We start from the raw sequence: 20,749 nt of genomic DNA on the forward strand, positions 1-20,749 counted from the left end.
CAAATACCAAAGAAAAGAAACCATAGAACTTACTATCTGATCTCTTTGTCCTTACACTTAGAAACAGAAGACTAGAAAGTAGAACTACTTCTCCAAAGCTCAGAGCAAGCAGGCAGCCAGAAAACAAAGACAAAGACACTCAAATCCCTCCACCCAAAGTTGAAAAAATCCGGTTTCCTGATTGGTCCTCTGGTCAGGTGCTTCAGGTGAAAGAGACATTAACCCTTAGCTATCTGTTTATGACACGCCCCCCAAATTGCAGACAGTGGGGAAGCTCACTGGCGGCGATTTCCTTCTAGAACTTGAAAATAAACAGATTAATACAACACATACACCTTTACATATACTCCTAAGTATATAACTAACAGACTTCTACATTTTAAGAACACTTTTTAACTACTGAATTCTGGGAAACTCTCACGGGAGAGTGCATCAGCTACTTTGTTAGAAGCTCCTGTGATGTGTTGAATTTCAAAATCAAAATCTTGGAGAGCCAAACTCCAACGAAGAAGTTTCTTGTTGTTCCCCTTGGCAGTATGAAGCCACTGTAGTGCAGCATGGTCAGTTTGTAGTTGGAACCGCCGTCCCCAAACATATGGGCGTAGCTTTTCCAGGGCGTACACAATGGCATAGCATTCCTTTTCACTGACTGACCAGTGACTTTCCCTCTCAGACAGTTTCTTGCTGAGAAACACGACAGGATGGAAGTTGTGATCTGTTGCTTCCTGCATGAGCACTGCTCCTATACCACGCTCAGATGCATCTGTGGTTACTAGGAATGGCTTGTCAAAATCCGGGGCCCTGAGCACGGGGTCAGACATGAGCATCGCCTTAAGCTGGGTAAAGGCCTTTTGACACTCATTAGTCCACTTAACGGCATTTGGCTGGGTCTTTTTGGTCAGGTCGGTCAATGGGGCAGCGATTTGGCTGTAGTGTGGTACAAATCGCCTGTAGTATCCGGCCAAGCCTAAGAAGGATTGGACCTGCTTCTTGGACCGTGGGACAGGCCACTTTTGGATAGCATCCACCTTGGCCTGTAGGGGGTTAATGGTTCCTCGACCCACCTGGTGCCCCAGGTAAGTCACTCTGTTTTGGCCTATTTGACACTTTTTGGCCTTAACAGTTAGTCCTGCCTGCCTGATGCGCTCAAAGACCTTTTCCAGGTGTAGTAGGTGTTCGGGCCAGGAGTCTGAAAAAATGGCCACATCATCGAGGTAGGCAACTGCAAATTCTCCCAGTCCAGCTAGTAGACCATCTACCAGCCTCTGGAAGGTGGCGGGTGCATTTCGAAGGCCGAAAGGAAGGACATTGAATTCATACACCCCCACATGGGTGACGAATGCTGACCTCTCCTTGGCAGGTTCATCTAGCGGTACTTGCCAGTACCCCTTGGTTAAGTCTATTGTAGAGATGAACTGGGCACGTCCCAACTTTTCCAATAGCTCATCGGTACGTGGCATTGGATAGTTGTCCGGACGAGTTACAGCATTTAGCTTACGGTAGTCCACGCAAAAGCGTATTTCCCCATCGGGTTTGGGTACCAGAACCACTGGAGATGCCCATGCACTGGTAGATGGGCGGATTATACCCATTTGTAGCATGTTCTGGATCTCCCGTTCTATAGCAGCTTGGGCATGAGGAGACACTCGGTAGGGTGGGGTTCTGATTGGGTGAGCATTACCTGTATCAATGGAGTGGTATGCCCGTTCAGTCCGTCCTGGGGTGGCTGAGAACAATGGGGCGAAGCTAGTGCACAGCTCCTTGATTTGTTGCCGCTGCAGACGTTCCAGGGTGGTTGAGAGGCTCACCTCTTCCACGCCACCGTCTTTTTTCCCGTCGTAGTAGACACCGTCAGGCCACTCAGCATCCTCTCCCTGGACTGTAAACTGACAAACCTGTAAGTCTCTGGAATAGAAAGGCTTGAGAGAATTAACATGGTACACTTTAGGCTTTAGTGAGGAATTGGGAAATGCTATGAGGTAGTTTACAGCTCCCAGGCGCTCTTGGACCGTGAATGGCCCTTCCCATGATGCTTCCATTTTATGGGCCTGTTGCGCCTTCAAGACCATAACCTGGTCTCCTACCTTGAAGGAACGTTCTCTGGCATGTCTGTCATACCAGGCCTTTTGCTCTTCTTGAGCATCCTTTAGGTTCTCTCTAGCAAGGGCTAAAGAGTGTCGGAGGGTGCTTTGTAGGTTGCTTACAAAGTCCAGAATGTTAGTTCCGGGAGAAGGCGTAAACCCCTCCCATTGCTGCTTCACCAACTGTAATGGCCCCTTAACCTCGTGACCATACACAAGTTCAAATGGTGAAAACCCTAAACTGGGATGTGGTACAGCCCTGTAGGCAAACAGCAACTGCTGCAACACTAGGTCCCAATTATTGGAGAATTCGTTGATGAATTTTCGTATCATGGCCCCCAAAGTTCCATTGAACCTTTCAACCAGGCCATTGGTTTGATGGTGGTACGGGGTGGCAACCAAGTGATTCACCCCATGAGTTTCCCACAGTTTTTCCATGGTCCCTGCCAGGAAATTAGACCCTGAATCTGTAAGGATGTCAGAGGGCCAACCTACCCTGGCAAAGATGTCTGTTAGGGCCAGGCACACAGTGTTAGCCCTGGTGTTGCCTAGAGCTACTGCTTCTGGCCATCGGGTAGCAAAGTCCACTAAAGTTAGTACGTACTGCTTTCCTCTGGGCGTCTTTTTTGGGAAAGGGCCCAGAATATCCACAGCTACTCGCTGAAATGGGACCTCAATTATGGGGAGTGGCTGGAGAGGGGCCTTGACCTGGTCTTGAGGCTTTCCCACTTTTTGGCATACCTCACAAGACCGGACATACTTGGCAACGTCCTTGCCCATCCCCTCCCAGTGGAAGGACTTCCCCAACCGGTCCTTGGTTCTGTTCACCCCAGCATGGCCACTGGGATGATCATGGGCTAAGCTTAAGAGCTTCCCCCGGTACTTAGTTGGAACCACCAACTGTTTTTGCGGCTGCCATTCTTCCCGGTGTCCACCAGAAAGAATTTCCTTGTATAAAAGTCCTTGGTCTATAACAAACCGGGATCGATTAGAAGAGCTGAGAGGCGGTGGGGTGCTCCGTGCCGCCGCCCAAGCTTTCTGAAGGCTGTCATCCGCTTCCTGCTCAGTCTGGAACTGTTCCCTTGAGGCTGGGGTCACCAGTTCTTCTTCAGACTGTGGACTTGGGCTTGGTCCCTCTGGAAGCGATGTAGGTGATGGGGTTGTTTCCGTTGCTGGTGAACCGCTCTCCGCTGGTGCACCTGAGGGTATTTCAGGCTCTGGCTGAGCCTTTTGGGTATGGCTGTATGTTGCATCTGCCAGTTTTGGCTCGCTGGCGCCCTCTGGCGTTGAGTTTGAAGATGGGGTTGCACTTGCTGGTGCTGGTTGCTGTTCCAGTTCCGGGCCTGGGACTGGAGGTGCTGTGGCTGTTTCAGTGGTTGGCATGGAATCCGGGTCCACTACCTCTGTCTGGGTGTCTGGTAACACAGACGGGGCCTCTGTGGACGGCTCAGGAACAGGAATGGGTCTGGAAGCTTGCCTGGTTTGGCTACGTGTAACCATTCCCACTCTCTTGGCCCGCCTCACCTGGTTGGCCAAGTCTTCCCCCAGTAGCATGGGGATAGGATAATTGTCATAGACTGCAAAAGTCCACATTCCTGACCAGCCTTTGTACTGGACAGGCAGTTGAGCTGTAGGCAAGTCTACAGCTTGTGACATGAAGGGGTAAATTGTAACTTTGGCCTTTGGGTTGATGAATTTGGGGTCAACGAAGGATTGGTGGATAGCTGACACTTGTGCCCCCGTGTCTCTCCACGCAGTAACCTTCTTTCCGCCCACTCTCAAATTTTCCCTTCGCTCCAAGGGTATTTGAGAGGCATCCGGGCCTGGGGATCTTTGGTGTGATGGTGGTGTAATGAATTGCACTCGCATGGTGTTCTTGGGACACTTGGCCTTGATATGTCCCAGTTCATTACACTTAAAGCATCTTCCATCTGATGGGTCACTGGGCCGAGGTGAGTTACTGGAGACTGGTGAGGTTGAAGGGTAGGGTATCTGTGGCTTTACTTGGGTGGTATGTGGGGTCTTTGGCTGTCCTCGGTTGTAGGGTTTATGGTCTGTGTGCCCCCTGGGGTAATCGTTCCCCTTGACAGTAGCTTTCTTGCTTTCTGCCAGTTCCATCCATTTGGCTCCAATCTCCCCCGCCTCAGCGATATCTTTGGGATTTCCATCTTGTATGTACCGTGTGATGTCTTCAGGAACACCATCCAAGAACTGCTCCATTTGTATGAGGAGGTTCAGTTCTTCCAAGGTTTGAATGTTGTTTCCTGTTATCCAGGCCTCATAGTTTTTTGCAATGTAGTAGGCGTGTTTGGGAAATGACACCTCGGGTTTCCACTTTTGGGTTCTGAAGCGCCGACGGGCATGATCTGGGGTTATCCCCATTCGGTATCTGGCCTTGGTTTGAAAAAGTTTATAGTCATTCATTTGCAGCTTAGGCATTTCAGCTGCCACCTCTGCTAAAGGTCCACTGAGCTGTGACCTCAATTCTACCATGTACTGGTCTTCGGGGATGCTGTACCCAAGACAGGCTCTTTCAAAATTTTCCAAGAAGGCCTCGGTGTCATCACCTGCCTTGTAGGTGGGAAATTTCCTGTGCTGTGGAGCAATATTTGGCGCCGGGTTGTTAGGGTTGGCTGGCACATGCAGCCCAGCTTTTGCCATCTCCAGTTCATGTTTTCTCTGTTTTTCCTTCTCTTCATTCTCTTTTTGTTGTTTTTCCATTTCTTTTTGTTGTTTTTCCATTTCTCGGCGGTGGGCCACCTCTTCTTCTTCTAGTTTTCTTTTGTGTGCTGCCTCTTGGGCTGCCTGTTCTCTTTGTAAGGCTGCCAGTTTCATGCTTTCTTCCTTTTCTTTCTTCTCCATCTGTCGCCTGTGTTCAGCTTCTTTGATTTGTCCTTCGGCGTCAATTTTTGCCTTAGAAGTCATGGTTCCTGTTTTCTTGTGTTGGGGTGCCCTCCGGTGTTTATCTTCTGAACTGCAGGCTCTGTTGCCTCCTGAAGTCTGCCTAGCAACAGTGCTTTTTTCCCTTTCTCTCTCTAGCTAATGTTCAATGAAGGGAAACCAGAAAAACCACTTTATTTGCATGCCTATAAGTGCTGGTACTTGCCTCCTAATGGGAGGGCTATTGCATGACAAAAGACCCTTAACATGCAAGCCACAAACTGCCAGAGAGAGCAGAAAAAAAAAAATTCTTTCTGGTTCCCTTTTAAAACCAACTGTTTCTCTCTGCTAAAAAGCCCTTAGCAGAGAAAAGAAAAATATAATATTCCTACTGGCTTCTGGATTCTGTCTATATCCCATAACCGCTGCTACACCATATCATAACCTTAGTCCCAGATTTGGACCTTAGCGTCCAAAATATGGGGGTTAGCATGAAAACCTCCAAGCTTAGTTACCAGCTTGGACCTGGTACCTGCTGCCACCACCCAAAAAATTAGAGTGTTTTGGGGCACTCTGGTCCCTCTGAAAAACCTTCCCTGGGGACCCCAAGACCCAAATCCCTTGAGTCTCACAACCAAGGGAAATAATCCTTTTTCCCTTCCCCCCTCCAGGTGCTCCTGGAGAGATACACAGACACAAGCTCTGTGAAACTACACCGAGGGACTCCCCCTCTCCGTTCCCAATCCTGGAAACAAAAGTACTTTCCTATTTCCCCAGAGGGAATGCAAAATCAGGCTAGCGATCCAACACACAAATCTCCCCTTGATTTCTTTCTCCCACCAATTCCCTGGTGAGTACAGACTCAATTTCCCTGAAGTAAAGAAAACTCCAACAGGTCTTAAAAGAAAGCTTTATATAAAAAGAAAGAAAAATAAGTACAAATGTTCTCTCTGTATTAAGATGATACAACACAGGGTCAATTGCTTAAAAGAATATTGAATAAACAGCCTTATTCAAAAAGAATACAAATCAAAGCACTCCAGCACTTATATTCATGCAAATACCAAAGAAAAGAAACCATAGAACTTACTATCTGATCTCTTTGTCCTTACACTTAGAAACAGAAGACTAGAAAGTAGAACTACTTCTCCAAAGCTCAGAGCAAGCAGGCAGCCAGAAAACAAAGACAAAGACACTCAAATCCCTCCACCCAAAGTTGAAAAAATCCGGTTTCCTGATTGGTCCTCTGGTCAGGTGCTTCAGGTGAAAGAGACATTAACCCTTAGCTATCTGTTTATGACAGGAGCCTCCACATTTATTTATTGACAAATAAAATTTGCAGAATTTTAAAATATTGTATACAGAATTTTAATTTTTTTTGGTGCAGAATTTTTAATTTTTTGGCACAGAATTCCCTTGGCAGTAAGATGTATAGATTTACATATAACCCATATTTAAATGCATATTGTTTGCTTACACCAGTGGTGCACGTACGGTGGTATGATATGGTATACCATATCAGAAAGATATTTATAACCGGCACAGCGTACCGGAAAGACACAGGAGGAGCCCAACCCCAGCCCTGCCCCCAGCCCTTTCACTCAGCTGTGTATTCTAAGTCCTGCCTGGAGTCTGTACAGCAGAAGTCATGGCACAGTAGGAGAAGGACAGATCCTCCCTGACAGGTAATGTGGGATGGATGTGGATCATGGGGAGGGGATGGGGAGAGTGCAGGGGCCCTGGGATGGGGGTGGGGCAGGGAGGAGTCACGTGGAGAGTCACTTGGGGAGGTCATGTGCCCCCCACATCCCTCCCATGAGTGCTGCATACCAGAAAGAAATGATTTCTACTTGCACCACTGGCTTACACCCAGTTCACCAAGAGATCTAGATTGCTCCGCATCAGCAACCTGTGCTCTTCGTTATTTGCCACTCCCACGCATCTGCCAACTTTATTAGTGAGGATTTTATGTTTTCTTCCAGGTCATTTATAAAGATGTTAAATAGTGTAGGGCCAAGAACCAATCCCTGCAGGACCCCTTCTGGAATCACACCTGCTCAATGACAATTCTAATTTACAGTTACATGTTGAGACCCATCAGTTAGCCAGTTTTAAATCCATTAATGTGTGCCTGATTAATTTTATATCATTCTAGTTTTTAATCAAAATATTGTGCAGTACAAAGTCAAACACCTTACAGAAGTCTAAGTATATTCTGCCAACACTATAACCCTTATCAACCAACTCGTAATCTCATCAAAAAAAGATATCAAGTTAGTTTGATGGGATCTATTTTCCATAAACCCGTGTTGATACGCATTAATTACATCACTTTCCTTTAGTTATTAATCAAGTCCCATATCAACTGCTCCATTATCTTGCCTGAGATCAATGTCAGGCTGATTGGTCTATAATTATCCGGGTCATCCCATTTAACCTTGTTAAAAAGTGGTACAGCATTAGCTTTCTGCCAGTCTTCTGGAACGTCCCCATTACTCCAAGACTTACTGAAAATCAACATTAACGGTCCAGCAAGCTTCCCAGCAGATTTTTAAAAAATTCTCAAATGCAAGTTATATGGACCTGCTGATTTAAAAATGTCTAACTTTAGTAGCCTCTCGTTAACATCCTCCAGAGATACTAGTGGAATGGAAAGAGTGTTATCACCGTACAATGAGACTGTATCATCTGTTTTCCCTCAAATTCAGAACAGAAATATTTAGTGAACACTTCTGCCTTTTCTACATGATTATTAATAATTCTATCATTTCCATCTAGTAATGGACCAATAGAATTGTCAGGATTATTTTCTTCTTAATATATTTAAAAGCTCTTTCTTATTGTCCTTATCTCTGCTGCCATAGCTTTCTCCTTGCGTCCCTTGGCTCCCCTTGTTATACCAATTATACTAGACCAGTAAAAACCAGCAGGATCTTATTAAAGGGGACAAGACATTTGTCACATTTATTGTCAATACCATAATAAAATAAAAGATAACAGCAAACAATGTTGTTTGGCTACTTATTCCTATGATTACTTTATATATATATATGGATATTCACACAATCATTCATACAGGTTCTATATATTTATTATAGTTACCAGCCTAAAGTTGCTTGTGACAGTATACTGGCCAGGTACCCTGTACACAAGAGTGGAGCCGAGTCCGGGTCAGGTGCACCTGATGCTCCTGGAGGCTGGCAGCAGAACCATAGACTCAAAGTCCTCAGTCTTTAGAGTCCAGTTTTATAGGGATTTTTCCCTGTGTTAGTTCATGGGAGTTGTTTCATTCTGCTGTTGCTAGATCAATCAGCAGGTGGCTGGCTCCATTCTGTCAGATGTTTGTTAGGTGCTTGGGGTGGATTCCAGTTCGCCCTCCGGGGGTCATCTGGTTGATTCCACTTGACACCTTCTTCGGCCGACACTGAATTTTTCAGGCTGGTAACTCCCTAACCATTCATTCATCATTTAAACTAGGCACTCCTTCACATACATCTTTATCTTTTGGGGTGTTAAACTAGGCACTCCTTCACATACACTCTTTATCTTTAGATAAAAATGAATTTACAGAGGTAGGGGTCTGTATTTGTAGTAATTATACAGTTTTGCCTGAGGCATAGGGTCAATTGAGGGCTTGCGCGCTGAGTCAATTACCCAATTTAGCAGCTTACAGAGTCAATTGACAGCTCCCGCGCTGAGTCAATTGACCAATTTAGCACTACAAAGTTTCACTTAGAGAACAGGCGCTTAGAGTCTATTGACATTTAACAAGTTTTATACAAAGTATCTCTTTTGAGCAGGCTTCACACAGACACAGCTATTTCTAACATTAATCATTACAAATTTACTTCTAACATAAACCTTAAGTTATAAAGTATCAATTAACAATAAATCAATAAATCATCCCAAATTTACTTCTAACATAAACCTTTAAATATCCCTACATAATCCCCCTTTTGACACTACGATATACATATATTCGTTAGTGTCACTTTCTGTGTAACCTGTTTAAAAATAGGTACTGTGAGGCAACATGGGTTTGTGATTCTAATCTACTGGACATTCTTTTTATCCAAAAGCACATGCTAAACATTCCAATAATACAAATACAATTCAATACTAAGACAACTATCAAGGGATGTAGCATTACTGATAGGATGCCAGTAGTGGTTGGGGACCATCCAGAGAATATATCATACCAATGATAAGTTGTTATTTGTTTCTCTGCAGTGGCAATCCTTAACATGTCCCCATTGGCATGTATAATATGAATAGTCCGATTTCCTACTTGGTTATCTGTTTGTTCTAAAAATTTAGTCACTTCTTTACTTTTAATTAGGCTATTAGTAAGGTCTTGCCATTTAATTCCAAGGTTAATTGAGAAGTCGGCCGGCTCAGCTGTTAGTGTTAGCTGAGACTTTTTTGGCCGAGACAAATAGTAAGTGTGATTTTTAGTAAAAACAGTGCTAACATTGCATTTACATTCATCTAGTGGGGGGCTACTAACACTCCCATCCTCCCAAAATACTTCCTCCCACGAGTGGATACATACACATTGTCCATTGTACAATACTCTAGTGTCATTATCCAATTCATCCCACATACATGATCCCAATGAAACATCTTTACTGCAAGGCTCTGGGGCAACAGGTAAGGTGAGGCATACCCACTTTTGAGGAGTCCATTGTGTACAACCTCTAGTGTCCAATAGTTCCCCTTTTTCTCCAGCCCACTGGCTTGAGGTCCGAGGCAGCCAGAATGATCCCAGGTGTAATATGGGGAGTGGGCTAACCTTCCACATCTTTGCCTCTAGAGACTGTTGATGTGCTATTTTTACAATTATTTCCCCAATTAACAAGTGTGGTTTTACAGTACTGGAAACGTACTGCATCCAGTTATATTGGTAAGTATTGAACAGAGATCTTTTCCTTTGGTTTAACAAATGCATTAAAACCTTAATATTACCCGAAATTACCCAAAACATTTCACGTTCCAAAGTAGATAGGGCATGTATCTGTATTTCAGTGCATCCCATAGCTATAGCCGTGTGGTTTCCAACTTGTAGATTTTTCTTATGGAGTAACCAGGTGGTAGTATTTAGCCATTGCCATAAATTCCATTTGGCTTTTAGGTTACCCAGGCCAATTTGGACTAAGTCTACATTCGTGTGTACTTGTTTTGGTATAAGGCTGTCCTGTAGCTGGGCCAGGGAGCTTAACTTGTTCTTAATAGTTTCCAAGTCCACTGAGTTTGCAAGTCCGGCTCCTGCTGCAAATCCACCTAGCATAGTATCCATAATGTCTCTTTTGGTTCTGCGATGTGGTGCATCTGGGGGGGATAGTTTGTGTGTCCTTATCCAGGCTTGTAGTATAGGGAGGGAAAAAGGCTTACACTTTGGTTCTACTTCTGAGACATTTAATCTTGTCCAGTCCATGTCAATTTTTACTTCTACCAGCAGGGGGTTCACCAAGACTTTCACCGGAGAAGTTTGAATTTTAAATAAGGCTGGTTTTGTCATTGGTAATGGGGTGTTTTTTATAAACATATGTTCTTTCTCCCATTTCCAGTCACATCCATCAGGGAATGGTATCGTATGTGCATGGTTTGGGCAGTAAACTATGATTACGGTTACAAGGGTCCCTGATTTCACGAACCCGTCCCATATATAAGGGAGTGAAGGGTAGTCTGAAAGCATCGTGGTATCTCCTGCATATCCTTCCATGCGCACCCCTACCATCCAATGTTTTTCCCGTCCTATGGGGACTGAGATATTTGCTTGCAGTCCCAATTCCCCATCCCCAACATATACATGAGTTTCCCCTAAGGGTGTTATTGTTAAATTAGTTTTTAAATCGATCCATCTTAGGTGAATATCTGGTTGTCGTACTGGGGTCCATGGAATGTTGTATATGTGTGAGTTGCTGTGTGTCAGCAATGCGGTGAGGATTGTTTTACCTTGTTCCAGTTATGTTGAAGCATGTCTATCATTGTTAGGGATTGGCGGAGATTTGTGCATTTTTCCTTTGGGGACAGGCTGTGTCTTTATCACCGAGATTAGGGCCAATGTTGTGATCCAGACCAAGAACTGCCGTGGCTCTGTGTCCCATTTTGTGCGAGGCATCGTTCCGTCTGATCTTTTACTACCCTTTTGAGAAAAGCGGAGACAGGGTTAGAACTGGCAGTCTCAGCAGCCGCATTTCACGCCCGATAGTCCTGTAGGAACAAAAATACACAGCGTCCACAGGGGGTGTTGTATCTGGAAATATAATTGGAACAAAATAGAATTAGTTTGTGCAAACAACTTCATTTGTGAAACATGAACCCACTTTAATTTACCATTTTTGTCTATGCGGTAAATGAGAGGGCTGAGGCGGTCCACTATGGAATAGGGACCGGTCCATTTTGACTCCAGTGTGTGATCCCTTTTGCCCAACTTCAAATACATTATCTGATCCCCTGGTTCCCACAGTAGGGAATCCCCATTCTTATTTTGATCCATTTTTATATTCATGAGCTCAATGGCTTGGCTTATTCTATGCTGCAGGGTGGCTTTGTCTTTCTGCAACTGTTTTAACCACTGCCAGTGCTCATGAGTTGTAGTCTCTGATTCTGCTGCTTGTTCTGGGTTGATGACCAACCTCATTGCCTGTCCAGAGGATCTGGTATGGCTGGATCTTAGTTTTCAGCCTGTTACTGCTGCGAATGGCTGCTAATATTAGCGGCAGTTTTTCCGACCAGTTCTTGCCGGTGTTGTCTACAACTTTCCTAAGGGCTTCTTTAATAGTGCGGTTCATTCTCTCTACTTGTCCGGAAGACTGCGGTCTGTATGGGACATGGAGTTTGTGTGAAACTCCTAATGCTTTAAGTAGTAGAGTAAATATGTCTCCCACAAAGGATCCTCCGTTGTCTGAGTCAATAATCTCAGGAGTCCCATATCTGCAAACTACTTCGGAGAATAGTTTTTTAGCAGCTGTGCGGGCGCTATTGTTCCTAGTAGGGAAAGCTTCCACCCAACCTGAAAAGGAATCTATAATTACAAGTAAATATCGAAATCCTTCTTGACTCCTTGGCAATTTATCAATGAAGTCAATTTGGATTCTATGCCAGGGTCCCAGCCTTCTTTGATGTAGCATCTGAGGCTGGTGTGGAGGACGAGCTTTATCTTTGGCACACTGTATACTATTTCTGACCCATGTATCCACATCGTCTCTCATCCCCTTCCATCCTGCCACTTGCTTTAACCTTCCCAGCATTCCTTCCACTCCGTCATGCATGAACTGATGAGCTATGTTCACCAGTTCTTGCCTTTCAATTCTTCCTGGGATGCGGACTGCTTCTAATACCTTCTTTTTCTGCCTTCGGGTCACCGCTGCTATCCCTTCATAATCTCTGGCTATGGCATCAGCACAGTTATTCCATACTGTTTCAGCTGCGGAGCCTTTTCCATGTGCCTTGACATGTTTGATTTTAAGCTGGTTGGGATGAGAGGTAACCCAGGCATAAATCCATCTCCATTCATCTACATATGCTATCTCTTTCCCGTCTGCGGCTTTCCAATTGTTTCTCTGCCAATCAAACATCCAATATTGCACTCCGTTTACACAATAATTGCTGTCAGCATAGATGTATACAGTCTTGGGGCAGTTCTCTGTTTCATACTGTTTTAGGACTTGGTATATGGCATGGAGTTCAGCATGTTGTGCTAAGCCATGATCCAAGTACCGCTTCAGTACTTCCTCTTCTAAATTGATGGCTGCATATCTGATTCTCTTTTTACCATGCACCACCATGGAACTGCCATCCGTGAACCAAATATTTCTCTCCTGACCCACGGTATCCAAGTCTTCCGGGGGGGGGGGGTGCTTGGGCTTGTGCTATTCTTTGTTCTAGTGTGACTGCTGGACATACATGCTTAGTCCCTTTTTCAATAAGAGCATGTGTCAGCATGTCAGGTTTAGATACTGCATCAGTCCGGACTCCTCTGTTTACCAGTGTTAGAGTCCATTGTGCCATTAGGGTGTTAGACACCCTGCCTCCTATTAGTTTTCCAGATAGGATGTATTTCAGAGGCGTATGTGTGCTTTGTATAGTAATTGGGGCACTGCCGGTAAGTGGCTCAAAAGACTGAACGGCCCATACCACTGTCAGGCATTCACGTTCACAGGCGTCAAAATTTAGTTCAGCTCCCTGTAGTTTTTTAGACTCATAAGCCACAGGTACCAATGTTTGGTTTTCATTTTGTTGCAAGAGAGTAGCCGCCATGGTCACCTCATTAGCTGCTAACCGGATGACAAATGGTTTAGATTCATCTGGGAAGCGTAAAGCAGGGGCTGTTCAGGCTTTTTGCTTCAGGATATTTAAGGCATTTTCCTGATCTGGACCCCATTCCCAGTGCGTCTTCTTTTTTAGCAGTTTCCACAAAGGAAGTGTAATTTCTGCATATTTGTAGATACGGGGTCGTAGAAAGTTAAATCCACCCAGCAAAACCCTTAAGGAATGCACATCGGTAGGGGCTGGCATTTCAATTAAAGCCCGTACCTTTCTTTGATCTACCTGCCTTCCCTCCTGGCCAATGATAATACCTAGGTAGATGACCTGGGTTTGCACCAATTGTGTTTTTTCCAGGCTTACCTTGAAGCCAATGTCCTGGATCAGTGCAAGGACGTCCTCTGTAAGTCTCTGCACCTGTGTTTCGAGCTGGCCAAAAACCAAAATATCATCCACATAGGAATAGACAAGTGGTCGATCAGAGGGACTAAACTGGTCCAGCATATCTACCACATGTTTGTGGGCGATAGCTGGAGAGTCTTGGAATCCTTGGGGTAGGCGCTGAAATATGTACTGCTGGTCTCTGATAGTGAAGGCAAATTGGTCCTGTGAATCAAGATGTAATGGGATGGCAAAGAAACAGTTAGCCAGATCTATAACTGAAAAATACCTGGAGGTGGCTTGTACCCTTTGGATGACCTGTGTCATATCTGCCACGATGGGGACCATGGGTATATTTCCTTTGTTGATTCTTCTATAATCAATGGTTAGTCTCCAGGATTGCCCATCTGCCTTCATGACTGGCCACACAGGGGAGTTAAAAGGGGAGTTAGTTTTTCTAATTACTCCCTGCTCTTCCAAGTCCCGAATGATTTGGACAAGCTGTGTTTCTGCTTCCCTGGGATACCGATATTGCTTCTGTGGGGGCACCAATTCACCTACAATTTTAACACATGCGTTAATTCTACCACAATCCGTTTTCTTCTGGGTCCAGACCGTGGGGAATTTAGAACGCCACTTCTTCTGCTGTTCTGCCGTGAGCGCAGCAACTAGTTTATCACTTCTGTTACTGACAAACTTATCACGGCTTGCTGTAGGGAGATAAGGGGGAAGGGTTTCCAGTCTCCATAGAGCGCTTCTGGGGAGTTCAATAATAATGTTATTTTTGAACAACCAGTCCGTGCCCAGGATCACGGCGTCTGTCATATGTTTTGTTTGAATTACATTCCCAGTGGTGTGGAATCCTTGTACAGAGAATGGTACCTGCATTCTTGTCCGGTGCTGGGTTTTCCCTGAAAGGAGTGTAATATCATATTTTGCCCTTTTGTTCCTGCTAGAAGAGCGGTTTTAATTAGAGAGACGGAAGCTCCAGTATCAATTAGAGCCATCATAGGAGCTTGATTTCCCTGCTGGACATAGATATAGGGTCTTCCTCCTGGATCCCAGGTTAATTCCCCTATAAACCTCCACTGTTGGGCTCCTACACCAAGTGGGGGTTTCTCGTCCCGTGGGCTTCCCTAAGAGTATTCCTGATAATCTAAAGGAGCGCTTGGGGTGGTTACTTCTGATACGACTCCTCGCTGGTCCTGCAATCTAAGAATCTCTGTCATAATATCAGCCAAGGGGGCCTTATCCCATTTTTGTCTATCTCCTCCCATCTGTAATAATAGCCTCCATGCCAGGCGGCGCACATCAGCTACGGGTTTTTCCGGCTGATAACTGTTTTCGGCTGACTGAGATCTTTGAAGGTCTGGGTACAGCCGACCCCTGGACTGGTTATTCCCCCTTCCCCTGAATTTGACTTTTGAGTGCCCTCCATGGGATCCTGCAAATCCCTTTGTTCCACTTTCATTTGAATAGGTGACTGTTGGCTCCATTGCCGCCACGTACGCCACTCTTTCCTTTTTAATATTGGGTTTGGGTCCGGCGTGAGTAGTTATCTGTTGTACCATCCCTTTTAGTTCTCTTAAGGTGGCAGGGTGCCCGTCCTGCCAAACAGCAAGCTTGCCTGAATAATAGGGAAGTAGTGAGGCAGCGCAATCCCTGAGAGATAGTACAGAGAAGGGGATTAAATCTAAATCTGTATTAGCGGGTACAGTTACTATACCAGCCATAATCTGCATTAGGGCCCACCGAGTGAGATAATTTTCAGGATCTTCGTTAGTGTCCTGAGTGGAAGCCACGGCTTGAGCAATAAAATTTCGCCTGCCTATCTGTTCTCCAAAGGTGGCCATTAGGGCCAGCTCACTATCACCAGCGCCAATTCTTATGCGGTCCAGGGCTGCTCGTATTTCTGGTGCCGCACATATGCCCATAAGGCCATAAATTTCCTGAGTGGTGAGTGCTTCTCTCCCTGCCAACAGGATGGCATTGGTACACCATCGGGAAAAGGTTTCTCTATTTAGTGTTCCCAAATGATCAGCCATTGCTTTTAAGTCAGAGGCTGATGCTGGAACGATAGTGACCTGTTCATTTCCCCCACCGTTTACCGGGGTGGTCACAGTGCGCCGTTCTATGGCTGCTACCGGAGCCACAAGACCCTCTCGTGGGTCATGCCAGATATCTCTCTGTTCAATTTCCCAGGGGTCCCAAATATCTGTATCCCAATCTGATTGTATTTTACATTCTATTGGGTTCCATTCTCCTGATGTGACAGCCGCTACTTGGCGGGTTGCAAAACCTAATTTTTGTTTCAACTGTTTAATAATAGAATCGCAGTGGGTATGGTTTCCTGAGGCTTTGCCCTGTTCTAATGTTAATTTCTTAACCATGCCTTGTAGGTTTTGGTTTTCTTTGATCAAAGCCTGATTTTCTTTTTCTAATTCTGTGAAGGCTGTCATTTGGTCCGTCAGGAATCGTTCTTTACTTTTACTTTCCTGTAACACTTGTTTTATTATTTCCATTTGGTTGTGAGAATTTGTTGCCATCACTTTCCAATTTTCCACCCCTTTTTCTAATTGGGATATTTTTTCTGTTAAAAATATTTTTTCCTCTTTACAGGCTGTTAGTCGGAGGTAGCTGTTATTACAAGCCTCCCATAGCAGCCAGATTCCTGCGGTGTCTCTTTTTGCCGCCGTTAGGGGTTTGCATATGAGGATATATTGGGCCAATCTATCCTCTAGGTCCGAAATGGTGCAGGTATCTGCAAGGGCATGTTCAGTCCAAGGACTGTGCCCATATCTTTGAAGGATTTGTTGAAAAGGCATTATCTCTTTAATAAAAGGTGAGGTAGAAGCTACTTTTGACTTCATTTCTTCCTCTAGGACTGTTTTCCCTTGCCTTTTCTTAAACATTTTTAATTTTGTTCAGCAAGCAGCACTGCTGGCCCCTGGGACCCTCTCGCTGTCCCTGATTTTTCTTTCTTTTCCTGCTACCTATCCGGAGGCCAGCAGGTCTTGTTAACAATTTTATGTTTTCTGCTACCTATCAGGAGGCCAACAGGTTTTGTTAACAATTTTAAGTTTTCTACCACCTCTTCGGAGGCCAGCAGGTTTTGTTAACAATTTTTTTTTGTTTTCTACTTCCTCTTCGGAGGCCAGCAGGTTTTGTTAACAATTTTATGAGCTCTTTATTTTCCTGCTACCCACACGGGGGCCAGCAGGTTTTGGTTAACCAAGAATAGAACCGTGCTCTGTAGAGCCGGTTGTGTGCACACAGATTGGTTTACAATAAGTGAGGCAAAAATATCAATAATCCCCCTTTCACTATTCTCCACCAAAATGTTATACCAATTATACGAGACCAGTAAGAACCAGCAGGATCTTATTAAAAGGGACAAGACATTTGTCACATTTATTGTCAATACCAAATAAAATAAAAGATAACAGCAAACAATGTTGTTTGGCTACTTAATCCTATGATTACTTATATATATATATATCCATTCACACAATCATTCATACAGGTTCTATATATTTATTATAGTTACCAGCCTAAAGTTGCTTGTGACAGTATACTGGCCAGGTCCCCTGTACACGAGAGTGGAGCCGAGTCCGGGTCAGGTGCACCTGATGCTCCTGGAGGCTGGCAGCAGAACCATAGACTCAAAGTGCTCAGTCTTCAGAGTCCAGTTTTATAGGGATTTTTCCCTATGTTAGTTCATGGGAGTTGTTTCATTCTGCTGTTGCTAGATCAATCAGCAGGTGGCTGGCTCCATTCTGTCAGATGTTTGTTAGGTGCTTGGGGTGGATTCCAGTTCGCCCTCCGGGGGTCATCTGGTTGATTCCACTTGACACCTTCTTCGGCGGACACTGAATTTTTCAGGCTAGTAACTCCCTAACCATTCATTCATCATTTAAACTAGGCACTCCTTCACATACACTCTTTATCTTTAGATAAAAATGAATTTACAGAGGTGGGAGTCTCTATTTGTAGTAATTATACAGTTTTGCCTGAGGCATAGGGTCAATTGAGGGCTTGCGGGCTGAGTCAATTACCCAATTTAGCAGCTTACAGAGTCAATTGACAGCTCCCGCGCTGAGTCAATTGACCAATTTAGCACTACAAAGTTTCACTTAGAGAACAGGCGCTTAGAGTCTATTGACATTTAACAAGTTTTATACAAAGTATCTCTTTTGAGCAGGCTTCACACAGACACAGCTATTTCTAACAATAAATCATTACAAATTTACTTCTAACATAAACCTTAAGTTACAAAGTATCAATTAACAATAAATCAATAAATCATCCCAAATTTACTTCTAACATAAACCTTTAAATATCCCTACACCCTTATCAATTTGCTTCAATTCCTACCTTCTCATTTATATTCATTACTGTCAACTTTCCCCTTTCTTCCATTTGTTATATATATATATAATTTTTTACTGCTATGTTCACTTCCTCTCTAAATCAGGTTGTATTTTTAAACAGACAAGACTTCTTCAGTTGTAGGACTGTGGCTTTTTGAGCATCTAGTAAGGTGTTCTTAAATTATTCTCAATTATCATTCACAGGCTTGGGTTATGGGAGGTTACAGGTATCGTTTGCAAGGATGAAAAGATACATACATAAGATGTTCTTAAATTATTCTCAATCATCATTCACATTTTTCTGATTAAATTCTCCCTCCTAGTTGATTTGGCTCATAATTGCTTTCAGCTTTGTGAAATTATTCCTATTAAAGAATCAAGTATATATATATTCCTGATCTCGACTTTATTCTGCTTCCACATGATGTAATTGGTCATGACCACTTGTACCTAAATTATTACTGGTAACTTTTAGTTCTGTGATCAGTTCTACTTTATCTGTTAGGACAAGGTCTAATATAGAATTTCCCCATGTTGGCTGCAACACTTTTTGAGTTAGGAAATGGTCATATATAATATTAAGAAATTTGAAGGATGTTTTAGCACTGGCAGCCTGAGACCTCCAGCATATGTCACTCAAATTGAAGTCCCCCAAGATCACACAGTTTATTTCCCCAATACATTATAAATAAGTGCTTAAGGAGGCAGTTAATCTGTTCCCTGGAGTGATCTGGTGGTTGGTAGTAGACACCAACTAATACCTCATCTTGCGCTTTATCTGTTAGGACATTGACCCATAAGCATTTCAGATCATTCTCTTCCAGATTATCGCTGACTCAGAAACAGGTATTTGACATAGAGTGCCACTCCCCTTCCTTTTTGCCCACTTGATCCTTCCTAAATCAGTTATAAACCATTCCAATTGTGCAAATCATCCCACTAGGTTTCAGTCATACCACCTACTTCTAATTTACAGCTGTCAAATTACTAATGCATCATTAAATAATCTCTTGGCATTAAGTATGCTAATTACTCGGGCCCAAATCCATAAAGATTGTTTTCGATGGCAGTTAGAAGCTGTGGCAGGGTGTATCAGCCCCACACTGATACAACAGGGGTTAACTCTTCTGCCTTAGCCTAGGAGGCCACACACACCCTGCCCTCCGGCTCTGCTGGGCATGGTCCAGCTGAAAGCAGGATATAAAAGCCAGCAGAGCAGGTCAGTCTGGGCTGACTGCCTGTGAGGAAGGAGGTGTGTTGCTAGCTCCTGAGGGAGGACTGCCTGCACTCCCAGATGCGGAGGCTAGCCTGTTGGAGATGGATTCTGACATACCTGCATAGGACATTGCGGAGAGGGGAGAGACTGGAGAATCCCAGAGACAGAGAACCTCAGAGACTTGGGTAGGAAGTAACTCGGGGAAGTATTGCGGGGAAATGGTTACAGAACCAGACCAAGGCTCGGCATGTTTTAGTGGGAGCCCCACCAAGCTGGTGGCGGGCAACCTCGCCACTGAAAGGCCCTGGGTTGGGACCTGGTGGAGATGGCGGGCCTGAGTCCCCCTATCCTGGCCACTGTCCACCCTGCGGTGGTGGCCCCATTCACCAGTGGTATGGACTCTGGCTGCTAGGCCACACTGTCCCAAGAGTGAGGACTATAGTACTGACTCTGGCCATTGGGTGGCACTGCCCTGAGAGCAAGGGCTGTATTATGGAATCTGGCCACTAGGCCACACTGCCCAGAGAGTAAGGTTCACATTCAGGACTAAGGCCACAAAGCTGTGCTGTCTGAGATGTGAGGCAGCCCTTCTGACTCAGCTGTGGGACTGTGATGCACCTCTCCTCTGCCCCCATGGGGTGATGAGGAGTATCAGCCTTGAGACAGAAGCCTAAATACCTTTGGGGATTTGATGCAACCAAGGGAGGTATTGGCATGATGTATTAATAAGATCTACTTAATGTCTGACTAATTTGGGGCTTTGTTTTCACTAGGGAAAAAGTGTGGTATTTTACCACATGTTGACTATCACATGGATTGATGATTAGCTTGTGGTAAAAGCCTAGTGGGACAACTGTCAGTAGACTTTGGTAAGAAATCCAAGATGGAGTTCTTGGTGTATCCTGCCCACAGGTCTCCACTGCGATGGGAGAAATTACAATTCCATCCTAAACTACCACATCATGCTGGAGCACTCCGACTGTTCTTTCATGGGGCCATTTACAACATCTGCAACCATAACCTCAATATTGAGTTCCCTCGTACCCTGAACAGGCTGATAACTCAGATGGTATCCTCCATCACTGCTTCCCTGAGGTTTGATGGTGCTTTGAATGTGGATCTCACTGAATTCCAAACTAACTTGGTGCCTTATCCCTGGATACACTTCTCCATCACTACCTCTGTGCCCATAATTTTGGCAGAAAAAGCTTAGAATGAGCAGCTCTTGGTGCCTGGAATCACCGACGTTTGCTTTGAGTTCTCCAACCAGATGGTGAAATGTGACCCTCGCCGAGGCAAATACATGGCTTGCTGCCTGCTGTACCAGGGAGATGTGGTGCCCAAGGATGTGAATGCAGCTATAGCAGCCATCAAAACCAGGAGGTCCAACTAGTTTGTGGACTGGTTTTTGTTCAGACTGGCTAAAGTTCAGCTCTTTGGGGTTTGGGAAAGATACTCCAAGCATCGCAGCTAAATGCAAGATAGAACAGATGCTCGGAGTATCTTTCCCAAATCTGAAGAAGAGCTCTGTGTGACTAGAAAGCTTGTCTCTC

General features: G+C 44.6%; 1 pseudogene; it reads left to right on the top strand.

Moving 5' to 3' along the window:
* The first annotated feature begins 19,521 nt into the window (after positions 1-19,521).
* On the top strand, positions 19,522-20,670 carry LOC127040057 (tubulin alpha-3 chain-like; annotated as a pseudogene).
* The last annotated feature ends 79 nt before the right edge of the window (positions 20,671-20,749 follow it).

This window comes from Gopherus flavomarginatus, chromosome 1 (assembly GCF_025201925.1).
Source record: "Gopherus flavomarginatus isolate rGopFla2 chromosome 1, rGopFla2.mat.asm, whole genome shotgun sequence".
NCBI classification, from domain to species: Eukaryota; Metazoa; Chordata; order Testudines; family Testudinidae; genus Gopherus; species Gopherus flavomarginatus.